The sequence below is a fragment of the Schistocerca cancellata genome, chromosome 2 (genome assembly GCF_023864275.1).
Source record: "Schistocerca cancellata isolate TAMUIC-IGC-003103 chromosome 2, iqSchCanc2.1, whole genome shotgun sequence".
Lineage (NCBI taxonomy): Eukaryota > Metazoa > Arthropoda > Insecta > Orthoptera > Acrididae > Schistocerca > Schistocerca cancellata.
The window spans coordinates 1,111,033,783-1,111,050,611 of NC_064627.1; the positions used below are offsets into that span (position 1 = coordinate 1,111,033,783).

General features: G+C 50.1%; 15 non-coding genes across 15 annotated transcripts; 8 read left to right on the plus strand and 7 right to left on the minus strand.

Annotated features, from left to right (window-relative positions):
- Positions 1-607: 607 nt before the first annotated feature.
- Trnag-ccc (transfer RNA glycine (anticodon CCC)) lies at positions 608-679 on the minus strand. The gene has a single exon. It is a non-coding gene; the product is annotated as a tRNA-Gly (tRNA).
- Positions 680-1,362: 683 nt separating this feature from the next.
- On the plus strand, positions 1,363-1,446 carry Trnal-uaa (transfer RNA leucine (anticodon UAA)). The gene has a single exon. It is a non-coding gene; the product is annotated as a tRNA-Leu (tRNA).
- Positions 1,447-2,572: 1,126 nt separating this feature from the next.
- Positions 2,573-2,644, minus strand: Trnag-ccc (transfer RNA glycine (anticodon CCC)). The gene has a single exon. It is a non-coding gene; the product is annotated as a tRNA-Gly (tRNA).
- A 683-nt stretch (positions 2,645-3,327) lies between these two features.
- Trnal-uaa (transfer RNA leucine (anticodon UAA)) lies at positions 3,328-3,411 on the plus strand. The gene has a single exon. It is a non-coding gene; the product is annotated as a tRNA-Leu (tRNA).
- Positions 3,412-4,537: 1,126 nt separating this feature from the next.
- Positions 4,538-4,609, minus strand: Trnag-ccc (transfer RNA glycine (anticodon CCC)). The gene has a single exon. It is a non-coding gene; the product is annotated as a tRNA-Gly (tRNA).
- A 683-nt stretch (positions 4,610-5,292) lies between these two features.
- On the plus strand, positions 5,293-5,376 carry Trnal-uaa (transfer RNA leucine (anticodon UAA)). Its single transcript has one exon. It is a non-coding gene; the product is annotated as a tRNA-Leu (tRNA).
- A 1,126-nt stretch (positions 5,377-6,502) lies between these two features.
- Positions 6,503-6,574, minus strand: Trnag-ccc (transfer RNA glycine (anticodon CCC)). The gene has a single exon. It is a non-coding gene; the product is annotated as a tRNA-Gly (tRNA).
- A 683-nt stretch (positions 6,575-7,257) lies between these two features.
- Trnal-uaa (transfer RNA leucine (anticodon UAA)) lies at positions 7,258-7,341 on the plus strand. Its single transcript has one exon. It is a non-coding gene; the product is annotated as a tRNA-Leu (tRNA).
- A 1,126-nt stretch (positions 7,342-8,467) lies between these two features.
- On the minus strand, positions 8,468-8,539 carry Trnag-ccc (transfer RNA glycine (anticodon CCC)). The gene has a single exon. It is a non-coding gene; the product is annotated as a tRNA-Gly (tRNA).
- Positions 8,540-9,222: 683 nt separating this feature from the next.
- On the plus strand, positions 9,223-9,306 carry Trnal-uaa (transfer RNA leucine (anticodon UAA)). The gene has a single exon. It is a non-coding gene; the product is annotated as a tRNA-Leu (tRNA).
- A 1,881-nt stretch (positions 9,307-11,187) lies between these two features.
- Positions 11,188-11,271, plus strand: Trnal-uaa (transfer RNA leucine (anticodon UAA)). Its single transcript has one exon. It is a non-coding gene; the product is annotated as a tRNA-Leu (tRNA).
- A 1,881-nt stretch (positions 11,272-13,152) lies between these two features.
- Positions 13,153-13,236, plus strand: Trnal-uaa (transfer RNA leucine (anticodon UAA)). The gene has a single exon. It is a non-coding gene; the product is annotated as a tRNA-Leu (tRNA).
- A 1,126-nt stretch (positions 13,237-14,362) lies between these two features.
- Trnag-ccc (transfer RNA glycine (anticodon CCC)) lies at positions 14,363-14,434 on the minus strand. The gene has a single exon. It is a non-coding gene; the product is annotated as a tRNA-Gly (tRNA).
- Positions 14,435-15,117: 683 nt separating this feature from the next.
- Positions 15,118-15,201, plus strand: Trnal-uaa (transfer RNA leucine (anticodon UAA)). The gene has a single exon. It is a non-coding gene; the product is annotated as a tRNA-Leu (tRNA).
- Positions 15,202-16,327: 1,126 nt separating this feature from the next.
- Trnag-ccc (transfer RNA glycine (anticodon CCC)) lies at positions 16,328-16,399 on the minus strand. The gene has a single exon. It is a non-coding gene; the product is annotated as a tRNA-Gly (tRNA).
- Between the last annotated feature and the right edge of the window lie 430 nt (positions 16,400-16,829).

The following is a 16,829-nucleotide window of genomic DNA, read 5'->3' on the forward strand; positions in this document are numbered from 1 at the left end:
GAGACACTGCCATGTAAATACCAAGTGACATGCACAACAAGCAATATGTCTGCACGTTTCGCGGCGTTGCGGCTAACGGCCATAGCACGCTGAGTGCAGCGGTTCTCGTCTGTTCATTGTAGTTAAGAACCGTTGGGCGTGGTTAGTACTTGGATGGGTGACCAGCTGGGAGCTCGACCTGCATTTGGCTTCTTTCATTTTGCCTTTTTACTTCGCTTTCGTTGCTGCTTAGCGTTAATGATGCTGTCCAGCACGCTGACGCCACTCTTGCCTCTCGGTACACTAAGGCGCGAATCTGTGGCCACAATAAAATGAAAGGTTCTGTCGTGTGTTTGTCGTTTTTTGGTCTCTCACAGTCGTTTCTCGCGCCTGCCCTCTACATATATGCCCGTTTCCAAGCGTCAGCTTTCGCGTCAGCCGAGCAAAGTCGAGACAAGTCGACACATGGAGACACACGATGCTGTGAAACGAAATCCGGCGACTAGCGCACTGGCTACACGGAGTGAGACGTGGGGCGAAGGAAAACTATTCGTAACGCGACAGTTCTCAGTTACGAGGATCGCGTTACGTTACGTGGAATATCCCTAGAAGAAAAATGTACGTGTCGTGCGGTGGCCGGGAATCGAACCCGGATCAACTGCTTGGGAAGCAACCATGCTGACCGTTACACCACCACCGCCTTGCGCTGCGCTTCACTCACGCCGCGATGTGTCGGCTACCCTCCTGCCACCAGAGGCCGAAGGCGAAGGCGCTGTAGGCGCTCAACGCCAGGGCGGAGATGAGCACATCTGAACGCAGTGTGTAGGTGCTGCTAGGACGATGTAGCGTAACTAGGAGCAGAACTGACAGCCGTTGAAGAAACTGCCCTTTAATTTACAGCAGCGTGATAAAAGAAATATCTAATGTGACGTACTTACTGACGATCCAGAGACGATTGAGCATATGTGTGCCAGTCCAGAAGTAGAAAGCGCGTACGTATCATAGTGTTAAGTTGGTTAGTTTGATGCTCGCCTGGAGCATATCATTGGCTTCCCGTAAGGGTGAAATGCACAGCGTAGCCGTTGATAGGGAACGGCCTTTTCTTGTCATTCGTTGTTTTCTCTGCGCCGATGTAAAAATTGATAATTAGAGTTCTGCTCGTTCTACTAAAGACAGATGGCGACGGAAAACAACGGTGTAAGGCACCATATTTAAGCTGTGGTTCCCGAAAGTGAGGGTGGGGTGCAACCTCACATCTGACAACTCGTCTAAAATACTCTAAAAAAACGTATTTCCTTCACACAAGAAAAAACAAGCAAATTTCGCAGTCAGGCTCTGGAGATGAAGCTAGAAACGACGGCAGCACGTTATTTGCGCTCGCACGTCAGATTGGCCGAGCGGTCTAAGGCGCCAGATTTAAGCTCTGGTTCCCGAAAGGGAGCGTGGGTTCGAACCCCACATCTGACAATGAATTTTAAATATTCCAAAACTGCCCATTTCCTTCGTGCGGGAAAGCAAGTAAATTACGCGCAAACAGGTTCGAGAGATATTATTAGAGATGGCAGTGATTACGGAGCTTGCCCTGCAAGTCTGATTGCCTGGCGGTCAGAAGGAATGGAAAGCTGTTAGGAGACATGGCTTTCAGCCAGGCGGCCCGGATTCGATTCCCGGTAGCCGAACATACTTTTGTTTGCTGAGTCTTGGCTATTCTCAGGGCGTTTACGTTTTCTTTGTGTTGTGCTTTTTGGGTCCAAGCGTCAAGAAAGCAAAAGTCAACGAAAGCAGATACGTGTATAAATGACTGGCAGGGCAGTAACGAAGGTGGATGAGCCGGTGGACCGGGTATTGGACTGCTGACGTGGCCCCATTGCACAGCTCGTCAGCTCAGTAGGTTAGAGCGCCGTGCTGTGAACACAAAGGCCATGTATTCGATCGCAGCAAGTGCCATTTAATTTTTCTCTCGTAAAAGACAGTGCTTCCTCCAGCGAGACACTGCCATGTAAATACCAAGTGACATGCACAACAAGCAATATGTCTGCACGTTTCGCGGCGTTGCGGCTAACGGCCATAGCACGCTGAGTGCAGCGGTTCTCGTCTGTTCATTGTAGTTAAGAACCGTTGGGCGTGGTTAGTACTTGGATGGGTGACCAGCTGGGAGCTCGACCTGCATTTGGCTTCTTTCATTTTGCCTTTTTACTTCGCTTTCGTTGCTGCTTAGCGTTAATGATGCTGTCCAGCACGCTGACGCCACTCTTGCCTCTCGGTACACTAAGGCGCGAATCTGTGGCCACAATAAAATGAAAGGTTCTGTCGTGTGTTTGTCGTTTTTTGGTCTCTCACAGTCGTTTCTCGCGCCTGCCCTCTACATATATGCCCGTTTCCAAGCGTCAGCTTTCGCGTCAGCCGAGCAAAGTCGAGACAAGTCGACACATGGAGACACACGATGCTGTGAAACGAAATCCGGCGACTAGCGCACTGGCTACACGGAGTGAGACGTGGGGCGAAGGAAAACTATTCGTAACGCGACAGTTCTCAGTTACGAGGATCGCGTTACGTTACGTGGAATATCCCTAGAAGAAAAATGTACGTGTCGTGCGGTGGCCGGGAATCGAACCCGGATCAACTGCTTGGGAAGCAACCATGCTGACCGTTACACCACCACCGCCTTGCGCTGCGCTTCACTCACGCCGCGATGTGTCGGCTACCCTCCTGCCACCAGAGGCCGAAGGCGAAGGCGCTGTAGGCGCTCAACGCCAGGGCGGAGATGAGCACATCTGAACGCAGTGTGTAGGTGCTGCTAGGACGATGTAGCGTAACTAGGAGCAGAACTGACAGCCGTTGAAGAAACTGCCCTTTAATTTACAGCAGCGTGATAAAAGAAATATCTAATGTGACGTACTTACTGACGATCCAGAGACGATTGAGCATATGTGTGCCAGTCCAGAAGTAGAAAGCGCGTACGTATCATAGTGTTAAGTTGGTTAGTTTGATGCTCGCCTGGAGCATATCATTGGCTTCCCGTAAGGGTGAAATGCACAGCGTAGCCGTTGATAGGGAACGGCCTTTTCTTGTCATTCGTTGTTTTCTCTGCGCCGATGTAAAAATTGATAATTAGAGTTCTGCTCGTTCTACTAAAGACAGATGGCGACGGAAAACAACGGTGTAAGGCACCATATTTAAGCTGTGGTTCCCGAAAGTGAGGGTGGGGTGCAACCTCACATCTGACAACTCGTCTAAAATACTCTAAAAAAACGTATTTCCTTCACACAAGAAAAAACAAGCAAATTTCGCAGTCAGGCTCTGGAGATGAAGCTAGAAACGACGGCAGCACGTTATTTGCGCTCGCACGTCAGATTGGCCGAGCGGTCTAAGGCGCCAGATTTAAGCTCTGGTTCCCGAAAGGGAGCGTGGGTTCGAACCCCACATCTGACAATGAATTTTAAATATTCCAAAACTGCCCATTTCCTTCGTGCGGGAAAGCAAGTAAATTACGCGCAAACAGGTTCGAGAGATATTATTAGAGATGGCAGTGATTACGGAGCTTGCCCTGCAAGTCTGATTGCCTGGCGGTCAGAAGGAATGGAAAGCTGTTAGGAGACATGGCTTTCAGCCAGGCGGCCCGGATTCGATTCCCGGTAGCCGAACATACTTTTGTTTGCTGAGTCTTGGCTATTCTCAGGGCGTTTACGTTTTCTTTGTGTTGTGCTTTTTGGGTCCAAGCGTCAAGAAAGCAAAAGTCAACGAAAGCAGATACGTGTATAAATGACTGGCAGGGCAGTAACGAAGGTGGATGAGCCGGTGGACCGGGTATTGGACTGCTGACGTGGCCCCATTGCACAGCTCGTCAGCTCAGTAGGTTAGAGCGCCGTGCTGTGAACACAAAGGCCATGTATTCGATCGCAGCAAGTGCCATTTAATTTTTCTCTCGTAAAAGACAGTGCTTCCTCCAGCGAGACACTGCCATGTAAATACCAAGTGACATGCACAACAAGCAATATGTCTGCACGTTTCGCGGCGTTGCGGCTAACGGCCATAGCACGCTGAGTGCAGCGGTTCTCGTCTGTTCATTGTAGTTAAGAACCGTTGGGCGTGGTTAGTACTTGGATGGGTGACCAGCTGGGAGCTCGACCTGCATTTGGCTTCTTTCATTTTGCCTTTTTACTTCGCTTTCGTTGCTGCTTAGCGTTAATGATGCTGTCCAGCACGCTGACGCCACTCTTGCCTCTCGGTACACTAAGGCGCGAATCTGTGGCCACAATAAAATGAAAGGTTCTGTCGTGTGTTTGTCGTTTTTTGGTCTCTCACAGTCGTTTCTCGCGCCTGCCCTCTACATATATGCCCGTTTCCAAGCGTCAGCTTTCGCGTCAGCCGAGCAAAGTCGAGACAAGTCGACACATGGAGACACACGATGCTGTGAAACGAAATCCGGCGACTAGCGCACTGGCTACACGGAGTGAGACGTGGGGCGAAGGAAAACTATTCGTAACGCGACAGTTCTCAGTTACGAGGATCGCGTTACGTTACGTGGAATATCCCTAGAAGAAAAATGTACGTGTCGTGCGGTGGCCGGGAATCGAACCCGGATCAACTGCTTGGGAAGCAACCATGCTGACCGTTACACCACCACCGCCTTGCGCTGCGCTTCACTCACGCCGCGATGTGTCGGCTACCCTCCTGCCACCAGAGGCCGAAGGCGAAGGCGCTGTAGGCGCTCAACGCCAGGGCGGAGATGAGCACATCTGAACGCAGTGTGTAGGTGCTGCTAGGACGATGTAGCGTAACTAGGAGCAGAACTGACAGCCGTTGAAGAAACTGCCCTTTAATTTACAGCAGCGTGATAAAAGAAATATCTAATGTGACGTACTTACTGACGATCCAGAGACGATTGAGCATATGTGTGCCAGTCCAGAAGTAGAAAGCGCGTACGTATCATAGTGTTAAGTTGGTTAGTTTGATGCTCGCCTGGAGCATATCATTGGCTTCCCGTAAGGGTGAAATGCACAGCGTAGCCGTTGATAGGGAACGGCCTTTTCTTGTCATTCGTTGTTTTCTCTGCGCCGATGTAAAAATTGATAATTAGAGTTCTGCTCGTTCTACTAAAGACAGATGGCGACGGAAAACAACGGTGTAAGGCACCATATTTAAGCTGTGGTTCCCGAAAGTGAGGGTGGGGTGCAACCTCACATCTGACAACTCGTCTAAAATACTCTAAAAAAACGTATTTCCTTCACACAAGAAAAAACAAGCAAATTTCGCAGTCAGGCTCTGGAGATGAAGCTAGAAACGACGGCAGCACGTTATTTGCGCTCGCACGTCAGATTGGCCGAGCGGTCTAAGGCGCCAGATTTAAGCTCTGGTTCCCGAAAGGGAGCGTGGGTTCGAACCCCACATCTGACAATGAATTTTAAATATTCCAAAACTGCCCATTTCCTTCGTGCGGGAAAGCAAGTAAATTACGCGCAAACAGGTTCGAGAGATATTATTAGAGATGGCAGTGATTACGGAGCTTGCCCTGCAAGTCTGATTGCCTGGCGGTCAGAAGGAATGGAAAGCTGTTAGGAGACATGGCTTTCAGCCAGGCGGCCCGGATTCGATTCCCGGTAGCCGAACATACTTTTGTTTGCTGAGTCTTGGCTATTCTCAGGGCGTTTACGTTTTCTTTGTGTTGTGCTTTTTGGGTCCAAGCGTCAAGAAAGCAAAAGTCAACGAAAGCAGATACGTGTATAAATGACTGGCAGGGCAGTAACGAAGGTGGATGAGCCGGTGGACCGGGTATTGGACTGCTGACGTGGCCCCATTGCACAGCTCGTCAGCTCAGTAGGTTAGAGCGCCGTGCTGTGAACACAAAGGCCATGTATTCGATCGCAGCAAGTGCCATTTAATTTTTCTCTCGTAAAAGACAGTGCTTCCTCCAGCGAGACACTGCCATGTAAATACCAAGTGACATGCACAACAAGCAATATGTCTGCACGTTTCGCGGCGTTGCGGCTAACGGCCATAGCACGCTGAGTGCAGCGGTTCTCGTCTGTTCATTGTAGTTAAGAACCGTTGGGCGTGGTTAGTACTTGGATGGGTGACCAGCTGGGAGCTCGACCTGCATTTGGCTTCTTTCATTTTGCCTTTTTACTTCGCTTTCGTTGCTGCTTAGCGTTAATGATGCTGTCCAGCACGCTGACGCCACTCTTGCCTCTCGGTACACTAAGGCGCGAATCTGTGGCCACAATAAAATGAAAGGTTCTGTCGTGTGTTTGTCGTTTTTTGGTCTCTCACAGTCGTTTCTCGCGCCTGCCCTCTACATATATGCCCGTTTCCAAGCGTCAGCTTTCGCGTCAGCCGAGCAAAGTCGAGACAAGTCGACACATGGAGACACACGATGCTGTGAAACGAAATCCGGCGACTAGCGCACTGGCTACACGGAGTGAGACGTGGGGCGAAGGAAAACTATTCGTAACGCGACAGTTCTCAGTTACGAGGATCGCGTTACGTTACGTGGAATATCCCTAGAAGAAAAATGTACGTGTCGTGCGGTGGCCGGGAATCGAACCCGGATCAACTGCTTGGGAAGCAACCATGCTGACCGTTACACCACCACCGCCTTGCGCTGCGCTTCACTCACGCCGCGATGTGTCGGCTACCCTCCTGCCACCAGAGGCCGAAGGCGAAGGCGCTGTAGGCGCTCAACGCCAGGGCGGAGATGAGCACATCTGAACGCAGTGTGTAGGTGCTGCTAGGACGATGTAGCGTAACTAGGAGCAGAACTGACAGCCGTTGAAGAAACTGCCCTTTAATTTACAGCAGCGTGATAAAAGAAATATCTAATGTGACGTACTTACTGACGATCCAGAGACGATTGAGCATATGTGTGCCAGTCCAGAAGTAGAAAGCGCGTACGTATCATAGTGTTAAGTTGGTTAGTTTGATGCTCGCCTGGAGCATATCATTGGCTTCCCGTAAGGGTGAAATGCACAGCGTAGCCGTTGATAGGGAACGGCCTTTTCTTGTCATTCGTTGTTTTCTCTGCGCCGATGTAAAAATTGATAATTAGAGTTCTGCTCGTTCTACTAAAGACAGATGGCGACGGAAAACAACGGTGTAAGGCACCATATTTAAGCTGTGGTTCCCGAAAGTGAGGGTGGGGTGCAACCTCACATCTGACAACTCGTCTAAAATACTCTAAAAAAACGTATTTCCTTCACACAAGAAAAAACAAGCAAATTTCGCAGTCAGGCTCTGGAGATGAAGCTAGAAACGACGGCAGCACGTTATTTGCGCTCGCACGTCAGATTGGCCGAGCGGTCTAAGGCGCCAGATTTAAGCTCTGGTTCCCGAAAGGGAGCGTGGGTTCGAACCCCACATCTGACAATGAATTTTAAATATTCCAAAACTGCCCATTTCCTTCGTGCGGGAAAGCAAGTAAATTACGCGCAAACAGGTTCGAGAGATATTATTAGAGATGGCAGTGATTACGGAGCTTGCCCTGCAAGTCTGATTGCCTGGCGGTCAGAAGGAATGGAAAGCTGTTAGGAGACATGGCTTTCAGCCAGGCGGCCCGGATTCGATTCCCGGTAGCCGAACATACTTTTGTTTGCTGAGTCTTGGCTATTCTCAGGGCGTTTACGTTTTCTTTGTGTTGTGCTTTTTGGGTCCAAGCGTCAAGAAAGCAAAAGTCAACGAAAGCAGATACGTGTATAAATGACTGGCAGGGCAGTAACGAAGGTGGATGAGCCGGTGGACCGGGTATTGGACTGCTGACGTGGCCCCATTGCACAGCTCGTCAGCTCAGTAGGTTAGAGCGCCGTGCTGTGAACACAAAGGCCATGTATTCGATCGCAGCAAGTGCCATTTAATTTTTCTCTCGTAAAAGACAGTGCTTCCTCCAGCGAGACACTGCCATGTAAATACCAAGTGACATGCACAACAAGCAATATGTCTGCACGTTTCGCGGCGTTGCGGCTAACGGCCATAGCACGCTGAGTGCAGCGGTTCTCGTCTGTTCATTGTAGTTAAGAACCGTTGGGCGTGGTTAGTACTTGGATGGGTGACCAGCTGGGAGCTCGACCTGCATTTGGCTTCTTTCATTTTGCCTTTTTACTTCGCTTTCGTTGCTGCTTAGCGTTAATGATGCTGTCCAGCACGCTGACGCCACTCTTGCCTCTCGGTACACTAAGGCGCGAATCTGTGGCCACAATAAAATGAAAGGTTCTGTCGTGTGTTTGTCGTTTTTTGGTCTCTCACAGTCGTTTCTCGCGCCTGCCCTCTACATATATGCCCGTTTCCAAGCGTCAGCTTTCGCGTCAGCCGAGCAAAGTCGAGACAAGTCGACACATGGAGACACACGATGCTGTGAAACGAAATCCGGCGACTAGCGCACTGGCTACACGGAGTGAGACGTGGGGCGAAGGAAAACTATTCGTAACGCGACAGTTCTCAGTTACGAGGATCGCGTTACGTTACGTGGAATATCCCTAGAAGAAAAATGTACGTGTCGTGCGGTGGCCGGGAATCGAACCCGGATCAACTGCTTGGGAAGCAACCATGCTGACCGTTACACCACCAACGCCTTGCGCTGGGCTTCACTCACGCCGCGATGTGTCGGCTACCCTCCTGCCACCAGAGGCCGAAGGCGAAGGCGCTGTAGGCGCTCAACGCCAGGGCGGAGATGAGCACATCTGAACGCAGTGTGTAGGTGCTGCTAGGACGATGTAGCGTAACTAGGAGCAGAACTGACAGCCGTTGAAGAAACTGCCCTTTAATTTACAGCAGCGTGATAAAAGAAATATCTAATGTGACGTACTTACTGACGATCCAGAGACGATTGAGCATATGTGTGCCAGTCCAGAAGTAGAAAGCGCGTACGTATCATAGTGTTAAGTTGGTTAGTTTGATGCTCGCCTGGAGCATATCATTGGCTTCCCGTAAGGGTGAAATGCACAGCGTAGCCGTTGATAGGGAACGGCCTTTTCTTGTCATTCGTTGTTTTCTCTGCGCCGATGTAAAAATTGATAATTAGAGTTCTGCTCGTTCTACTAAAGACAGATGGCGACGGAAAACAACGGTGTAAGGCACCATATTTAAGCTGTGGTTCCCGAAAGTGAGGGTGGGGTGCAACCTCACATCTGACAACTCGTCTAAAATACTCTAAAAAAACGTATTTCCTTCACACAAGAAAAAACAAGCAAATTTCGCAGTCAGGCTCTGGAGATGAAGCTAGAAACGACGGCAGCACGTTATTTGCGCTCGCACGTCAGATTGGCCGAGCGGTCTAAGGCGCCAGATTTAAGCTCTGGTTCCCGAAAGGGAGCGTGGGTTCGAACCCCACATCTGACAATGAATTTTAAATATTCCAAAACTGCCCATTTCCTTCGTGCGGGAAAGCAAGTAAATTACGCGCAAACAGGTTCGAGAGATATTATTAGAGATGGCAGTGATTACGGAGCTTGCCCTGCAAGTCTGATTGCCTGGCGGTCAGAAGGAATGGAAAGCTGTTAGGAGACATGGCTTTCAGCCAGGCGGCCCGGATTCGATTCCCGGTAGCCGAACATACTTTTGTTTGCTGAGTCTTGGCTATTCTCAGGGCGTTTACGTTTTCTTTGTGTTGTGCTTTTTGGGTCCAAGCGTCAAGAAAGCAAAAGTCAACGAAAGCAGATACGTGTATAAATGACTGGCAGGGCAGTAACGAAGGTGGATGAGCCGGTGGACCGGGTATTGGACTGCTGACGTGGCCCCATTGCACAGCTCGTCAGCTCAGTAGGTTAGAGCGCCGTGCTGTGAACACAAAGGCCATGTATTCGATCGCAGCAAGTGCCATTTAATTTTTCTCTCGTAAAAGACAGTGCTTCCTCCAGCGAGACACTGCCATGTAAATACCAAGTGACATGCACAACAAGCAATATGTCTGCACGTTTCGCGGCGTTGCGGCTAACGGCCATAGCACGCTGAGTGCAGCGGTTCTCGTCTGTTCATTGTAGTTAAGAACCGTTGGGCGTGGTTAGTACTTGGATGGGTGACCAGCTGGGAGCTCGACCTGCATTTGGCTTCTTTCATTTTGCCTTTTTACTTCGCTTTCGTTGCTGCTTAGCGTTAATGATGCTGTCCAGCACGCTGACGCCACTCTTGCCTCTCGGTACACTAAGGCGCGAATCTGTGGCCACAATAAAATGAAAGGTTCTGTCGTGTGTTTGTCGTTTTTTGGTCTCTCACAGTCGTTTCTCGCGCCTGCCCTCTACATATATGCCCGTTTCCAAGCGTCAGCTTTCGCGTCAGCCGAGCAAAGTCGAGACAAGTCGACACATGGAGACACACGATGCTGTGAAACGAAATCCGGCGACTAGCGCACTGGCTACACGGAGTGAGACGTGGGGCGAAGGAAAACTATTCGTAACGCGACAGTTCTCAGTTACGAGGATCGCGTTACGTTACGTGGAATATCCCTAGAAGAAAAATGTACGTGTCGTGCGGTGGCCGGGAATCGAACCCGGATCAACTGCTTGGGAAGCAACCATGCTGCCCTTTACACCACCAACGCCTTGCGCTGGGCTTCACTCACGCCGCGATGTGTCGGCTACCCTCCTGCCACCAGAGGCCGAAGGCGAAGGCGCTGTAGGCGCTCAACGCCAGGGCGGAGGTGAGCACATCTGAACGCAGTGTGTAGGTGCTGCTAGGACGATGTTGCGTAACTAGAAGCAGAACTGACAGCCGTTGAAGAAACTGCCCTTTAATTTACAGCAGCGTGATAAAAGAAATATCTAATGTGACGTACTTACTGACGATCCAGAGACGATTGAGCATATGTGTGCCAGTCCAGAAGTAGAAAGCGCGTACGTATCATAGTGTTAAGTTGGTTAGTTTGATGCTCGCCTGGAGCATATCATTGGCTTCCCGTAAGGGTGAAATGCACAGCGTAGCCGTTGATAGGGAACGGCCTTTTCTTGTCATTCGTTGTTTTCTCTGCGCCGATGTAAAAATTGATAATTAGAGTTCTGCTCGTTCTACTAAAGACAGATGGCGACGGAAAACAACGGTGTAAGGCACCATATTTAAGCTGTGGTTCCCGAAAGTGAGGGTGGGGTGCAACCTCACATCTGACAACTCGTCTAAAATACTCTAAAAAAACGTATTTCCTTCACACAAGAAAAAACAAGCAAATTTCGCAGTCAGGCTCTGGAGATGAAGCTAGAAACGACGGCAGCACGTTATTTGCGCTCGCACGTCAGATTGGCCGAGCGGTCTAAGGCGCCAGATTTAAGCTCTGGTTCCCGAAAGGGAGCGTGGGTTCGAACCCCACATCTGACAATGAATTTTAAATATTCCAAAACTGCCTATTTCCTTCGTGCGGGAAAGCAAGTAAATTACGCGCAAACAGGTTCGAGAGATATTATTAGAGATGGCAGTGATTACGGAGCTTGCCCTGCAAGTCTGATTGCCTGGCGGTCAGAAGGAATGGAAAGCTGTTAGGAGACATGGCTTTCAGCCAGGCGGCCCGGATTCGATTCCCGGTAGCCGAACATACTTTTGTTTGCTGAGTCTTGGCTATTCTCAGGGCGTTTACGTTTTCTTTGTGTTGTGCTTTTTGGGTCCAAGCGTCAAGAAAGCAAAAGTCAACGAAAGCAGATACGTGTATAAATGACTGGCAGGGCAGTAACGAAGGTGGATGAGCCGGTGGACCGGGTATTGGACTGCTGACGTGGCCCCATTGCACAGCTCGTCAGCTCAGTAGGTTAGAGCGCCGTGCTGTGAACACAAAGGCCATGTATTCGATCGCAGCAAGTGCCATTTAATTTTTCTCTCGTAAAAGACAGTGCTTCCTCCAGCGAGACACTGCCATGTAAATACCAAGTGACATGCACAACAAGCAATATGTCTGCACGTTTCGCGGCGTTGCGGCTAACGGCCATAGCACGCTGAGTGCAGCGGTTCTCGTCTGTTCATTGTAGTTAAGAACCGTTGGGCGTGGTTAGTACTTGGATGGGTGACCAGCTGGGAGCTCGACCTGCATTTGGCTTCTTTCATTTTGCCTTTTTACTTCGCTTTCGTTGCTGCTTAGCGTTAATGATGCTGTCCAGCACGCTGACGCCACTCTTGCCTCTCGGTACACTAAGGCGCGAATCTGTGGCCACAATAAAATGAAAGGTTCTGTCGTGTGTTTGTCGTTTTTTGGTCTCTCACAGTCGTTTCTCGCGCCTGCCCTCTACATATATGCCCGTTTCCAAGCGTCAGCTTTCGCGTCAGCCGAGCAAAGTCGAGACAAGTCGACACATGGAGACACACGATGCTGTGAAACGAAATCCGGCGACTAGCGCACTGGCTACACGGAGTGAGACGTGGGGCGAAGGAAAACTATTCGTAACGCGACAGTTCTCAGTTACGAGGATCGCGTTACGTTACGTGGAATATCCCTAGAAGAAAAATGTACGTGTCGTGCGGTGGCCGGGAATCGAACCCGGATCAACTGCTTGGGAAGCAACCATGCTGCCCTTTACACCACCAACGCCTTGCGCTGGGCTTCACTCACGCCGCGATGTGTCGGCTACCCTCCTGCCACCAGAGGCCGAAGGCGAAGGCGCTGTAGGCGCTCAACGCCAGGGCGGAGGTGAGCACATCTGAACGCAGTGTGTAGGTGCTGCTAGGACGATGTTGCGTAACTAGAAGCAGAACTGACAGCCGTTGAAGAAACTGCCCTTTAATTTACAGCAGCGTGATAAAAGAAATATCTAATGTGACGTACTTACTGACGATCCAGAGACGATTGAGCATATGTGTGCCAGTCCAGAAGTAGAAAGCGCGTACGTATCATAGTGTTAAGTTGGTTAGTTTGATGCTCGCCTGGAGCATATCATTGGCTTCCCGTAAGGGTGAAATGCACAGCGTAGCCGTTGATAGGGAACGGCCTTTTCTTGTCATTCGTTGTTTTCTCTGCGCCGATGTAAAAATTGATAATTAGAGTTCTGCTCGTTCTACTAAAGACAGATGGCGACGGAAAACAACGGTGTAAGGCACCATATTTAAGCTGTGGTTCCCGAAAGTGAGGGTGGGGTGCAACCTCACATCTGACAACTCGTCTAAAATACTCTAAAAAAACGTATTTCCTTCACACAAGAAAAAACAAGCAAATTTCGCAGTCAGGCTCTGGAGATGAAGCTAGAAACGACGGCAGCACGTTATTTGCGCTCGCACGTCAGATTGGCCGAGCGGTCTAAGGCGCCAGATTTAAGCTCTGGTTCCCGAAAGGGAGCGTGGGTTCGAACCCCACATCTGACAATGAATTTTAAATATTCCAAAACTGCCTATTTCCTTCGTGCGGGAAAGCAAGTAAATTACGCGCAAACAGGTTCGAGAGATATTATTAGAGATGGCAGTGATTACGGAGCTTGCCCTGCAAGTCTGATTGCCTGGCGGTCAGAAGGAATGGAAAGCTGTTAGGAGACATGGCTTTCAGCCAGGCGGCCCGGATTCGATTCCCGGTAGCCGAACATACTTTTGTTTGCTGAGTCTTGGCTATTCTCAGGGCGTTTACGTTTTCTTTGTGTTGTGCTTTTTGGGTCCAAGCGTCAAGAAAGCAAAAGTCAACGAAAGCAGATACGTGTATAAATGACTGGCAGGGCAGTAACGAAGGTGGATGAGCCGGTGGACCGGGTATTGGACTGCTGACGTGGCCCCATTGCACAGCTCGTCAGCTCAGTAGGTTAGAGCGCCGTGCTGTGAACACAAAGGCCATGTATTCGATCGCAGCAAGTGCCATTTAATTTTTCTCTCGTAAAAGACAGTGCTTCCTCCAGCGAGACACTGCCATGTAAATACCAAGTGACATGCACAACAAGCAATATGTCTGCACGTTTCGCGGCGTTGCGGCTAACGGCCATAGCACGCTGAGTGCAGCGGTTCTCGTCTGTTCATTGTAGTTAAGAACCGTTGGGCGTGGTTAGTACTTGGATGGGTGACCAGCTGGGAGCTCGACCTGCATTTGGCTTCTTTCATTTTGCCTTTTTACTTCGCTTTCGTTGCTGCTTAGCGTTAATGATGCTGTCCAGCACGCTGACGCCACTCTTGCCTCTCGGTACACTAAGGCGCGAATCTGTGGCCACAATAAAATGAAAGGTTCTGTCGTGTGTTTGTCGTTTTTTGGTCTCTCACAGTCGTTTCTCGCGCCTGCCCTCTACATATATGCCCGTTTCCAAGCGTCAGCTTTCGCGTCAGCCGAGCTAAGTCGAGACAAGTCGACACATGGAGACACACGATGCTGTGAAACGAAATCCGGCGACTAGCGCACTGGCTACACGGAGTGAGACGTGGGGCGAAGGAAAACTATTCGTAACGCGACAGTTCTCAGTTACGAGGATCGCGTTACGTTACGTGGAATATCCCTAGAAGAAAAATGTACGTGTCGTGCGGTGGCCGGGAATCGAACCCGGATCAACTGCTTGGGAAGCAACCATGCTGACCGTTACACCACCACCGCCTTGCGCTGCGCTTCACTCACGCCGCGATGTGTCGGCTACCCTCCTGCCACCAGAGGCCGAAGGCGAAGGCGCTGTAGGCGCTCAACGCCAGGGCGGAGATGAGCACATCTGAACGCAGTGTGTAGGTGCTGCTAGGACGATGTAGCGTAACTAGGAGCAGAACTGACAGCCGTTGAAGAAACTGCCCTTTAATTTACAGCAGCGTGATAAAAGAAATATCTAATGTGACGTACTTACTGACGATCCAGAGACGATTGAGCATATGTGTGCCAGTCCAGAAGTAGAAAGCGCGTACGTATCATAGTGTTAAGTTGGTTAGTTTGATGCTCGCCTGGAGCATATCATTGGCTTCCCGTAAGGGTGAAATGCACAGCGTAGCCGTTGATAGGGAACGGCCTTTTCTTGTCATTCGTTGTTTTCTCTGCGCCGATGTAAAAATTGATAATTAGAGTTCTGCTCGTTCTACTAAAGACAGATGGCGACGGAAAACAACGGTGTAAGGCACCATATTTAAGCTGTGGTTCCCGAAAGTGAGGGTGGGGTGCAACCTCACATCTGACAACTCGTCTAAAATACTCTAAAAAAACGTATTTCCTTCACACAAGAAAAAACAAGCAAATTTCGCAGTCAGGCTCTGGAGATGAAGCTAGAAACGACGGCAGCACGTTATTTGCGCTCGCACGTCAGATTGGCCGAGCGGTCTAAGGCGCCAGATTTAAGCTCTGGTTCCCGAAAGGGAGCGTGGGTTCGAACCCCACATCTGACAATGAATTTTAAATATTCCAAAACTGCCCATTTCCTTCGTGCGGGAAAGCAAGTAAATTACGCGCAAACAGGTTCGAGAGATATTATTAGAGATGGCAGTGATTACGGAGCTTGCCCTGCAAGTCTGATTGCCTGGCGGTCAGAAGGAATGGAAAGCTGTTAGGAGACATGGCTTTCAGCCAGGCGGCCCGGATTCGATTCCCGGTAGCCGAACATACTTTTGTTTGCTGAGTCTTGGCTATTCTCAGGGCGTTTACGTTTTCTTTGTGTTGTGCTTTTTGGGTCCAAGCGTCAAGAAAGCAAAAGTCAACGAAAGCAGATACGTGTATAAATGACTGGCAGGGCAGTAACGAAGGTGGATGAGCCGGTGGACCGGGTATTGGACTGCTGACGTGGCCCCATTGCACAGCTCGTCAGCTCAGTAGGTTAGAGCGCCGTGCTGTGAACACAAAGGCCATGTATTCGATCGCAGCAAGTGCCATTTAATTTTTCTCTCGTAAAAGACAGTGCTTCCTCCAGCGAGACACTGCCATGTAAATACCAAGTGACATGCACAACAAGCAATATGTCTGCACGTTTCGCGGCGTTGCGGCTAACGGCCATAGCACGCTGAGTGCAGCGGTTCTCGTCTGTTCATTGTAGTTAAGAACCGTTGGGCGTGGTTAGTACTTGGATGGGTGACCAGCTGGGAGCTCGACCTGCATTTGGCTTCTTTCATTTTGCCTTTTTACTTCGCTTTCGTTGCTGCTTAGCGTTAATGATGCTGTCCAGCACGCTGACGCCACTCTTGCCTCTCGGTACACTAAGGCGCGAATCTGTGGCCACAATAAAATGAAAGGTTCTGTCGTGTGTTTGTCGTTTTTTGGTCTCTCACAGTCGTTTCTCGCGCCTGCCCTCTACATATATGCCCGTTTCCAAGCGTCAGCTTTCGCGTCAGCCGAGCAAAGTCGAGACAAGTCGACACATGGAGACACACGATGCTGTGAAACGAAATCCGGCGACTAGCGCACTGGCTACACGGAGTGAGACGTGGGGCGAAGGAAAACTATTCGTAACGCGACAGTTCTCAGTTACGAGGATCGCGTTACGTTACGTGGAATATCCCTAGAAGAAAAATGTACGTGTCATGCGGTGGCCGGGAATCGAACCCGGATCAACTGCTTGGGAAGCAACCATGCTGACCGTTACACCACCACCGCCTTGCGCTGCGCTTCACTCACGCCGCGATGTGTCGGCTACCCTCCTGCCACCAGAGGCCGAAGGCGAAGGCGCTGTAGGCGCTCAACGCCAGGGCGGAGATGAGCACATCTGAACGCAGTGTGTAGGTGCTGCTAGGACGATGTAGCGTAACTAGGAGCAGAACTGACAGCCGTTGAAGAAACTGCCCTTTAATTTACAGCAGCGTGATAAAAGAAATATCTAATGTGACGTACTTACTGACGATCCAGAGACGATTGAGCATATGTGTGCCAGTCCAGAAGTAGAAAGCGCGTACGTATCATAGTGTTAAGTTGGTTAGTTTGATGCTCGCCTGGAGCATATCATTGGCTTCCCGTAAGGGTGAAATGCACAGCGTAGCCGTTGATAGGGAACGGCCTTTTCTTGTCATTCGTTGTTTTCTCTGCGCCG